Source organism: Pinus tabuliformis, chromosome 8, assembly GCF_031772625.1.
Source record: "Pinus tabuliformis cultivar Carrire ecotype Pingquan chromosome 8, CPIR1, whole genome shotgun sequence".
Lineage (NCBI taxonomy): Eukaryota > Viridiplantae > Streptophyta > Pinopsida > Pinales > Pinaceae > Pinus > Pinus tabuliformis.
The window spans coordinates 1765974373-1765985210 of record NC_142294.1 but is presented as its reverse complement, the minus strand read 5'-3'; the positions used below and the strand labels follow the sequence as shown (position 1 = coordinate 1765985210).

At 42.9% G+C, this 10838-nt stretch overlaps 1 pseudogene; it reads right to left on the bottom strand.

The window, feature by feature from the left end:
• Positions 1-2323: 2323 nt before the first annotated feature.
• LOC149243207 (CBL-interacting protein kinase 5-like) lies at positions 2324-4271 on the bottom strand (annotated as a pseudogene).
• Between the last annotated feature and the right edge of the window lie 6567 nt (positions 4272-10838).

The window sequence follows — 10838 nt, the reverse complement described above, 5'->3', positions numbered from 1 at the left end:
AAATTCATAGTATGAATTATCCAAAACAAAAGTTATAGAAAAAATATCAAGATGAACCTATTGAAGAAGCTAAACGTAAGGATTGTATACTATGAAACAAAAGGTTATGCACCAGAACACCTAAATAACATAAAAAGAGAAAAGGACATAACTGCGAAACTTAGAAATTTGGGAAAAGAATAAATGAGAAGCATTTTCAAAGAAGCAATCTCCTTTTACAATATAACAAATGTGGAAGATGAGATGCTCACTAAAATTAGCTCTCCTTGGTATATATATATATATAGGATACAAACATGGATACGATTATAATGAAAGGATCTAACCAACTAATAAAAAGAAAATTAATATAACAAAAAAAGTATAATAACTTAATATATAGGGCTTAGCAAAAAGAAAATCATAAAAAATGGACTTGTGTTATGCTCCTCTTTTCTCAACTAGGTCCTCCACAACATGAATAATACTATGCTTCATGAAATAATGATAAGACCCTTTCCAGGAACCCCTTGATAAGAAATGTATGCTTAATAAATGGTCAATCATTCCTCAACCTTCCCATTGACATGAATGCTCTGCTTATCCCATTAACATGAATCCTCTACTTAAAAAAGGGTCCTCTAATCTTTTCCCCACATTTTTTATGAAAATAATATAATCTTGAGGAAGGGTTATCCTACTCTTCCTCCTCAAGCTCGACTTAGATATGAACACCGTGTTTAAAGAAGAGTTAATTGACGATGCACTAGGTTTCCCTTTGATGTCAATATTTTTCCCCACATTTTTTATGAAAATAATATAATGTTGAGGAAGGGTTATCCTACTCTTCCTGCTCAAGCTCCACTTAGATATGAACACTATGTTTAAAGAAGAGTTAATTGACGATGCACTAGGTTTCCCTTTGATGTGAATATTATGCAAGAGGAAAGGTTGGTTGGTCGTTTCTCATACCAACCATACTGATGTTAAACAATGATGGATCATACCTTTCGCATGGTGCTCCTAAATATAAATACTATGCTTGTAGAAGAGTCAATTATCCCTCTCATTTTGGTCTTCAATCATTTTGGGCTTCAATACAAATCATGTTGCTCCTCGATACAAATACTATATACAAATCATGTTGCTCCTCGATACAAATACTATTCTTCAAGAAGTATTGACAAACCCTTCAAAGATCGATCATCATTTTATTGAAAAGGGTCAACGCAATCCTTTTAAGGGAAATCAATTTTTCATAAACTAAATCCTACAATGCATAAAAATCGAATTTTCATAAACTAAATACAACAATGCATAGAAATCAAATTTTCATAAACTAAATACTACAAAGCTTATGAGGACTAAAACATCCCCAAAAAATAACAACCCAACCACCAACAAAAAAAACTGAAAAAAAGAAAATTATGTCCCTTCAAAAAATAGTCTGGAAAACACTACATATTTAGCTTAGTCTCTAAAATACTACATGTTTAGCTTTAGCATGGTATCAACGGACCACCCAAGAGTGAAGCACATCCATAAGTCCAAAAGCGAACATAAACTTTAATTATTTAATATTATTATATTTTAATTAAAAACAATGGAAACAGAATAAACTTTAATTATTTAATATTATTATATTTTAATTAAAAACAATTGAAACAGAATTTTGCACACTATACGATAATAATAATAATATTTTGTATTCAATGGAATATGGAATCATTCACAGTACATTAATGTTTTCCCAACTATTTCGTTTTGACATATTTGGCAGCATTGAAAGAGGTTTGCTTTATGTTGTTTTCTTAAATTACTTTTTTTTCAAACAACTACAAAACTATATCTCTAATCATCGAATAATAATACAATATCTCTTTTGTGAATTTTTCTTTTACTTTTAATTTCCGTATGAGGTAAATTAATATGTTTCTTACTTCATCCCAATTTACTTTAATCCCAATTGAGAATTCCTAGAATATTCTGGAATTATGGGCCAGATAAATTGCTTGTCGGTTGGATTCCAAAATATTTTAGTAACATGGATTCATAAATATGTTGAGAATCCCAATAGAGAATTCCTAGAATATTCTGGAGGGCCAGATAAATTGGATTCCAAAGTAATAGTAACATGGATTCATAAATATTTTGGGAATCCCAATAGAGTTAAGGATACCCCATCCCAACAAGTGGAAAGCAATCTTAAATGTAAAACATTCCATCTGTTTTTACAAATTTAACAAAACAATCTTAAATCATTTCATCTGTTGTAACAAATTTAGAGGAAAATAATATGTTTTTACTTCATTTCATCTGTTGTAACAAATTTAACAAAACAATCTTAAATGTAAAACATTTCATCTGCTTTAACAAATTTACAAGAAAATAAGTTGTACACATCTGACACTTAGCCCTTAGAGAATGTGATAGTTAGCTTCCATATTGTGAAGGTTTCATGGCTTCAAACATGGCTTGCAGTTCTATTCTGGCTACACTGCTTTCTCAGATAAATAACATGCCAATGATACAAATCATGAAATTGGGCAAGCATGACGATGATATTATTTCTCCTGACTATTGCCGTCCCATGTCCACACAATGTCTTTGAGGCCGGGCCTCAGATCTTGGCTGCAGAACTTACTGTACTCCAGTGTATCCCCGCCGGTTTTCCGAAGCTCTACCATGAAAAACGAGGGAGTTACCTCAAAAATCTCAGCATCAATAGACAATTGCCCCTTCCGCCCCTCCTCCGACCCCTGCAACTTCATCTTGAAGTCTTTTGACTTCTTGAAGCTGAAGTCTTTTGGCTTGCAATCTCCTCCAGCTTCGACATTATGTTCGACGCCGGCTGAGTCGAAGTGAACCTCGATTCCTCCTCCTGCTTCATGGCATTGTCCTTGAAGAGCCCGGAGAGATTGAACCCCGGCGAGAGGGATATTATGTCGAAGGCGTTCAGGCAGGCCGGCTTCGGTACGAAAAACGCAGAGTCAACATCATCGAGGAGATCGACAGTGACGTCTTTATCGGTCTGCGGGCGCTTGAAGTCCCGGCGGAACCAGGGGACCTCCATCAGCTGTGGGATGGTGATCCTCGTCCGGGGATTAGGGTCTAGCAATCGGAGGACGAGCCGGCGGACTTCGGAGGAAAACCAGGGCGGGCACTTATAGTCTCCCTTGTGGATCTTCTTATACATGATCATCAGATTCGCGTCCTGGAACGGCAAGTAGCCCGCCATGAGCACGAACAGTATGACTCCGCATGACCAAATGTCGGCCATGGCACCGTCATACCCCTTCTTGGTGATAACCTCAGGCGCAACATACGCCGGCGTGCCGCACGCCGTGTGCAGAAGGCCGTCCTTCCTGAACTGCTCCGGCAGCGCGCTCAGCCCGAAGTCGGAGACCTTAACATTCCCGTTGTCGTCTAATAACAAGTTTTCCGGCTTCAAGTCCCGGTGGTACACTCCCCGGCTGTGGCAGAAATCCACCGCGCAAATCAGTTGCTGAAAATACTTCCTCGCCTCCTCCTCCTTCAATTTCCCCTTGTCTGCAACCCTGTTGAACAGCTCGCCGCCCTTAACGTACTCCATCACAAAGTAAATCTTAGTCTTGCTCGCCATGACTTCGTAGAGCCTGACGATGTTGGGGTGTCGGACCAGTCTCATAATCGAGACTTCCCGTTTAATTTGGTCGATCATGCCCACCTTGAGGATTTTTTCCTTGTCCATAGCTTTAATGGCCACACTTTCCCCTGTCTTCAGATTTCTGGCGTAGTAGACCTTGGCGAACGTCCCTTGCCCGAGAAGGCGCCCTAATTCGTACCTCCCCATCAGAATATTGGGCTTCGGATCCATCTCTGCACCACAAACTCGTGTGGTTAAAGCTTTACCCCTATTCAACCCCCTCTCTGTGCAATTTCTAATCCAAGACCTTGCTCTCCAATATGAACTCCATTCCAAGATCTCTGAGTGTTTCGGCTTATCTTCTGCCTCTGCTCTTTGCACGCGATCTGTGCTGGACCTCCGCGACTAGTAGCATAGACATCCTGCAAGGGCATCTTACTGCATTCTCTGTATATACACAGTGAATCTGTGCATATACTTCAACAATGCGTATATACAAGCTTTCCTTGAATATAACTTTAATGGGCAAAAGCAGAGGGCCGGATCGCTGAACTCCAAGTAAAGTGTACAGGAGTACTCCACTGAGAACGATGAAGGACAACACCAAGTGTACAGGAGTACTCCACTGAGAACGAAGGAGGACAGCACCAAGTGTACAGGAGTACTACCAATTTGTAGAAGATAACTAGTTATTATGGATCCTTCACATGTATGGTGAGAAAGTGGACAATTTTTTTGGAGGGGAGGGAGCAGGTGTCTTCCAACTGAATCATTGATTTCTTCGACGAAACTGCTAGGCCTTTAATAGATTATTCTATGAAAATGCTAGGTTTTTCAAAGATTCTTACAGGAAAATGCTTTTACCCTTTTCCAGAAAAGTGAAAATGCTAGGTCTTTCATAGATTATTCCGCGAAAAGGGTTTTAACCATTTCTAAGAATGTTGAAGACCTTCGACTGAACAGTCAATTTATTATTTTTCTATTTCTTCTAGGAATTTGGTCAAATTTTTGGTCAGATTTTGGAGTTCAGGAATTTGGTGATGTTATTTTTGGTAAAATTCTGGAGTTGGAATTTGGCGATATTATTTTTAGGAATTTTGTCAAATTTGGAGATATGGTTTTTATTCGGATTTTGTAATTCGCTTGTATCATGTGATGCCACTTGCCTACCTATACAGTGTCCCTTTTGTCGTATTCAAATCACTTCACGCTACTTCCTTTGACCTGTATTCCTTACAGGACGCAATTTGGCGCAGATGTAATGGGACGGTTCATTCTCAAAACCAGGTGCCGCCACAATATAACAGAGGCGTACCAGCCATGGCATGCATTTATTATTGATCCTTTTTCTCCTCCACGAATTATTAAAATCAAATTCGAAAGCTCTCCAATCCAAAACTGGGGTCCTTGTTACTCACGTATGTCGCCCGATCATTCAACAGATTTCCAAATGATGTCCACCTTAGGATCCATGATGGCACTGTGGAGCCCATGGCTATTAGTTTACCCATCCAGTGATGTGTGTAAATTGTGAGTCAATCGATTGTCATCTACTTCAGAGCTTTCATATCCACGTTCATCTTTCATAAACATGGTATCATGAAATCATGGTGATTTGTATAATTTTTTCCTTTTTCTTAATTAAATAAAGTAGGGAAATTCATTATAAACGGAATGGTTAAATAATGGGATGTATCATCATATAATTTTATTAAAAGAAAATTATGTCATTTTGAATTATTGATTGTTTATTTATAAAGGAATAGATTTTCATTTCTACTTAATACTAATTGGTTTTAGATGGTTAACATTTTTTTTGCATTTAAAAAGATTTTTAAAATCTTTTGAGCATCACTCGATGTTATGAGTGCTAAGTGGACTATTCAAAAATTATGAGAAATTAGTCAGTTACGACTATTTCTCATGGAAATGGTCATAGATGAATGACCTACTTAAAGAAGTTGAATCTCAAAAAATGATATCTAATATAATGCACTGCGAAAACCCCCAATACTTAATTCAAAAGAGTGAAAGGAACTCTAGTTGAATGGTTCATGAGGCACAATGCTTGCTAAGGTTTTGCAAATGGGGTAGCAAGTTAAGTGGGCTTGATTGTGGGGAAAACTCCACAGTTAAGGGCACTTGAGCAAGAGGCGATCTCATCTGGGATCCTATCACGCCCCCAATTCTTTTTCTTTAAATTGGTCGGGTGCGGCACCGCCTAAGTAACCAACATTCTCCATTATTAGTTTACTTTACGAACTACGCCTTCAACATTCATTATAAACATGAATTACATTATTAATGTGTGGAATCCATTAATAATAATATAGAACAGCAATAAGAACACCAACAATATGCAAGAGAATATCTTTTATTATATATGTGAGAAGATAGTACAATGACCGGGAGCTTGGGCTCGACCGGCGTTCATAACCAAGGTTGGGCGCCCGCCCGTGCAAGAGCGCACGGTGGTCACACCACAACCTTCAACCGAAATACAATACAACACTATGTGCAAATGTTGCCCGAACGGGCGGGCGTACCCGTGCACACCCGCACGACCTCAACCGGTTCACACAACCGCGGGCGGGTGCCTCACTACGCCCTCCACCCGCACCTTCACCCAACTACACAACCCGTGCAACTCGTGCCTTTGCTCGGTAGGCGGGCGCATCACCTATGCGCCTTTGCTGCAGCTCCTACACCTTGTGCGCACTCCTTGTGTGTGATGAAGATCAGCGAAGTTCGCTTGCCAAAATGAGCGTTCAATCCTTGTGTTTATACGCGCCCAAGTGTGGCGACCTCACCCGCGGCCGACCCACCGAACGCGCCCAAGCCGACGCGCCCAAACGATCCACGACACCCCTTTGTAAGTCGGCTCGCCCTCCGTTTGTAACGCCCAGCTCGCCATATAAGTAGGCGCCAATCTGCCCGCGCGTTATATCACAACCGCGCCTCATCGTTGGTCGCCCGTCGCACTTCTGCCTTAGTCGTTTTTTGGAGCGAGGAGCGCGCGCGCCCGGTCGCATGACCGCAGGGCGTTACATCCTCCCCCACTGGAAATCATTGTCACCCTCGACAATCCCGACTGCCTCAGAAGCTTCCTGTCATACTTCGCAATCTTTTCCTTCCATCTCCAAAGTGAGTCCTCTGATTCCCAGCTTTCTTCCTCCGGTGCATTCTTCCATCTGACAAGAAATTCCTGCTTCATGTGGCAACCAATCCCTGTAGTTCTGAAGCTCAAAATATTCTCCAACTCCAGTCCTGGCTTGTCCACAATCCCAGCTGGTCCTCTCGGCGGTTCAGCTCTCTCTGGATGATCAGCATTAAGCCTGCATCTCTTCAACTGACTCATATGAAAAGCTGTATGCTTCATATGCATATGGTGCAGAAGCTCCAGCCCATAAGCAACTTCCCCCACTCTCTTCTTCACTCGGAATGGTCCCTCAGACTTCCGTGTCAGTTTTCTTGCAATCCCCTTGGCTGGCTGAAACTGCTCCCCGGTAATCCTGAGAAACACCATATCTCCCACACTAAAGTGCGCATCCCGTCTTCCTCGATCAGCATATTTCTTCATCCTCCTTGCAGCTTCGTGCAAGCGCAATCGTGCCAACTCCAAGGTCTCATCCCAAGCCTTCATGAACTTCTTCGCATGAGGACTCCTCAAAAAACCTCTTGTCACTATGGTATGCGGTGCAACCGGCATCTGTCCATTCACCAACTCAAATGGACTATACCTCGTTGCAGAATTCTTTTGAATATTGTAGCTGAACTGGGAAATATCCAAGAGTTCAGGCCAATTCTTCTGATCAGACGTCACATAATGTCTCAAGTAGTCCTCCAGCAATGCGTTGATCCTCTCGGTTTGCCCATCTGTCTACGGATGGTAACTCGAACTCATCAACAACTATGTCCCGACTAACTTGAACAATGTGGTCCAAAATCTGCCTGTAAAACGTGGATCTGTATCCGACACGATGCTTAATGGCATCCCCCAATACTTCACTATGTTCTTAAAGAACAACTCCGCAGTCTGCTCGGCTCCACAAGGCATCTTTGTAGGAACAAAGACGACATACTTGGAAAAATGATCAACCACCACCATTATCCCATTATACCCTTGAACTTGTGGTAACTGAGTGATGAAGTCCATTGAGACACTCATCCATGGTCTCTCAGGAATCGGTAAAGGCTGCAACAGTCCTCCTTGCCTCTGAGTATCCAATTTGTCCTACTGACAAATGATGCACGTATGTACATACTCCTCTACATCCTCCCGCATCTTCTCCCAAAAGAATCCTCTCTCCAACAATGCCAAAGAACAACACATCCCTGGGTGGCCAGCCCATGGCGAGTCATGGCACTCCTTCAAAAGGTGCCTCCTAAGTCCAGATGACTTTGGAACATAAAGTCGGTTTCCAAAGAACAAGAACCCGTCTCGTAGAAAGAACTTTCGTGTCTTCCCCTCCTTTATCTGCTTCACTATATTCTGCGCCAAAGTATCGGTTTCAACACTTTCCTTGATCTTATTCTGCATCTCTTCTGACATCTGAACTCGACTCCTACTCCTAGCTGCCCGGTCTTCTCCTTCCAAGGCTGCAAGTTGTCCTTTCCTGCTAAGGGCATCTGCTACCGCATTGTGCCTTCCCGGTCTATACTCGATAGTCATGTCGAATTCTGCCAAGAAGTCCTGCCAACGAGCTTGCTTCGCAGAAATCTTCGGTTGTGATGCAAAATAACTTGCTGCAACGTTGTCAGTCTTGACAACAAACACTTCCCAATCAGGTAATGCCTCCACACATGAAGACAGTGAATGATTGCAGTCATCTCCTTCTCATGGACTGGATACCTCCGCTCTCTATCCTGCAACTTTCGACTCTCGTACGCCACCGGATGCCCATCCTACATAAGAACCCCTCCTATGGAAAAATCCAAAGCATCAGTGTGTACCTCAAACGGTCTCTCAAAGTCCGGCAACTTCAGTATCGATGCTATAACCATCCTCTTCTTCAAGTCATCAAATGCCTCTTGACATTTGCTCGTCCAACTCCACCTTTGTCTTTCTTCAATAGGTCTATCAGTGCCGATGTCACCTTGGAGTACCCCTCTACAAACTTTCGTCGGTAGTTGGTCATGCCCAAGAACACCCTCATCTCATGGACATTCTTCGGTTCAACCCAGTCCTCAGTCGCCTTCACTCTGCTCGGCTCCATCCGTATGTACCCTTGACCAACAATATGCCCAAGGAACAAAATCTCGGTCTGAGCGAATAGACACTTAGACTTCTTCAAGAACAACTGATTTTCCCTCAGTGCCTCGAACACCATCGCCAAGTGCTCCTTATGATCCTCTATGTTGTCACTGAACACCACTATATCGTCCAAGTACACTACTACGAACGAATCCAAGTATGGTCGTAGGACATCATTCATCAAAGTGCAAAACGTAGCAGGAGCGTTACACAACCCGAATGGCATAACAAGGAACTCAAAGCTACCATACCATGTTACTATCGCGGTCTTCTTCTTGTCTCCTTCAGCTATCCGCACCTGATAATACCTATGCCTCAAGTCCAGCTTGGAAAACACTCGGGCTTTCGCAAGCTTGTCAAAGCAATCAGTAGCCAATGGCAAATGATACCTGTTCCTTACCGTCTGCTTGTTCAATGCATGGTAATCACAGCACATTCGTAGCTCATTCGAATCCTTCTTCCACTAGAACAATACCGGAGCTCCATAAGGGGACCTTGAAGGTCTGATGAAACCTGCACCAGCTAACTCCTTTAGTTGTCGTTTCAATTCCTCCAACTCAGGCCCTGACAACCGATAAGGTGTTTTAGCCGAGGGTTGCTTTCCTGGCTCAAGCTCAATGCTATGGTCCACTACACGCCTTGGTGGAAGTTTCTTTGGTAGCTCATCAGGCATCAAATCTACATATTTGGTCAGCACCTCGGAAATCTCGGCTGGAATAGGCGTCCCCACTCCATCGCCTTCGAAATCCTTGAACATCACCGCATATGTCTCCATATCTGATTCCTTCATAACCTTCTCCAAAATTAGTGCAGAAACATCCTGCACCTTGACTTCCCCCCTTTGCCTATGAGTGGGCAAAGTCCAAGTTTGTGTCTGTCCAACCAGCACCACCTCATCACAGAAGGGGACAACAATAGCCTTGTTGCCCTTCAAGAAATCTTGTCCGAGTATCATATCAAAGTCGTTCATCTCCATCACTATGAAGTCCAACTGACCCTTCCAGTCTTTTATCTGCATAGGTACTTCGTGTACCAAACCCGCCACCTTAGCTCTAGATTTCACTACCTTGACTTCCACATTCAATGGGAAGATCATCAGTCCAACTTCTTTTGCCAACCATGTCGTCATGAAGTTATGAGTGGCCCCTGTGTCCACTAGAGCTTGAATGGTCTTGCCATGAACCATCAAGTCCACGAAACCCAGACTGTTCATCCATAACTTTTCCCTGCATACATGTCTGTTCTCTGTGTTCATCATCAAGCAACGGCTTCACTCCCTGTGAACCTGCTCTGATACCACCTGTCACGCCCCCAATTCTTTTTTCCTTAAATTGGCTGGGTGCGGCACCGCCTAAGTAACTAACATTCTCCATTATTAGTTTACTTTACAAACTACGCCTTCAACATTCATTATAAACATGAATTACATTATTAATGTGTGGAATCCATTAATAATAATATAGAACAGCAATAAGAACACTAGCAATATGCAAGAGAATATCTTTTATTATATATGTGAGAAGATAGTACAATGACCGGGAGCTTGGGCTCGACCGGCGTTCATAACCGAGGTTGGGCGCCCGCCCGTGCAAGAGCGCATGGCGGTCACACCACAACCTTCAACCGAAATACAATACAACACTATGTGCAAATGTTGCCCGAATGGGCGGGCGTACCTGTGCACACCCGCACAACCTCAATCGGTTCACACAACCGCGGGCGGGCGCCTCACTATGCCCTCCACCCGCACCTTCACCCGACTACACAACCCGTGCAACTTGTGCCTTTGCCCAGCAGGCGGGTGCATCACCTATGCGCCTTTGCTGCAGCTCCTACACCTTGTGCGCACTCCTTGTGTGTGATGAAGATCAGCGAAGTTCGCTTGCCAAAATGAGCGTTCAATCCTTGTGTTTACGCGCCCAAGTGTGGTGACCTCACCGAACGCGCCCAAGCCGACGCGCCCAAACGATCCACGACACC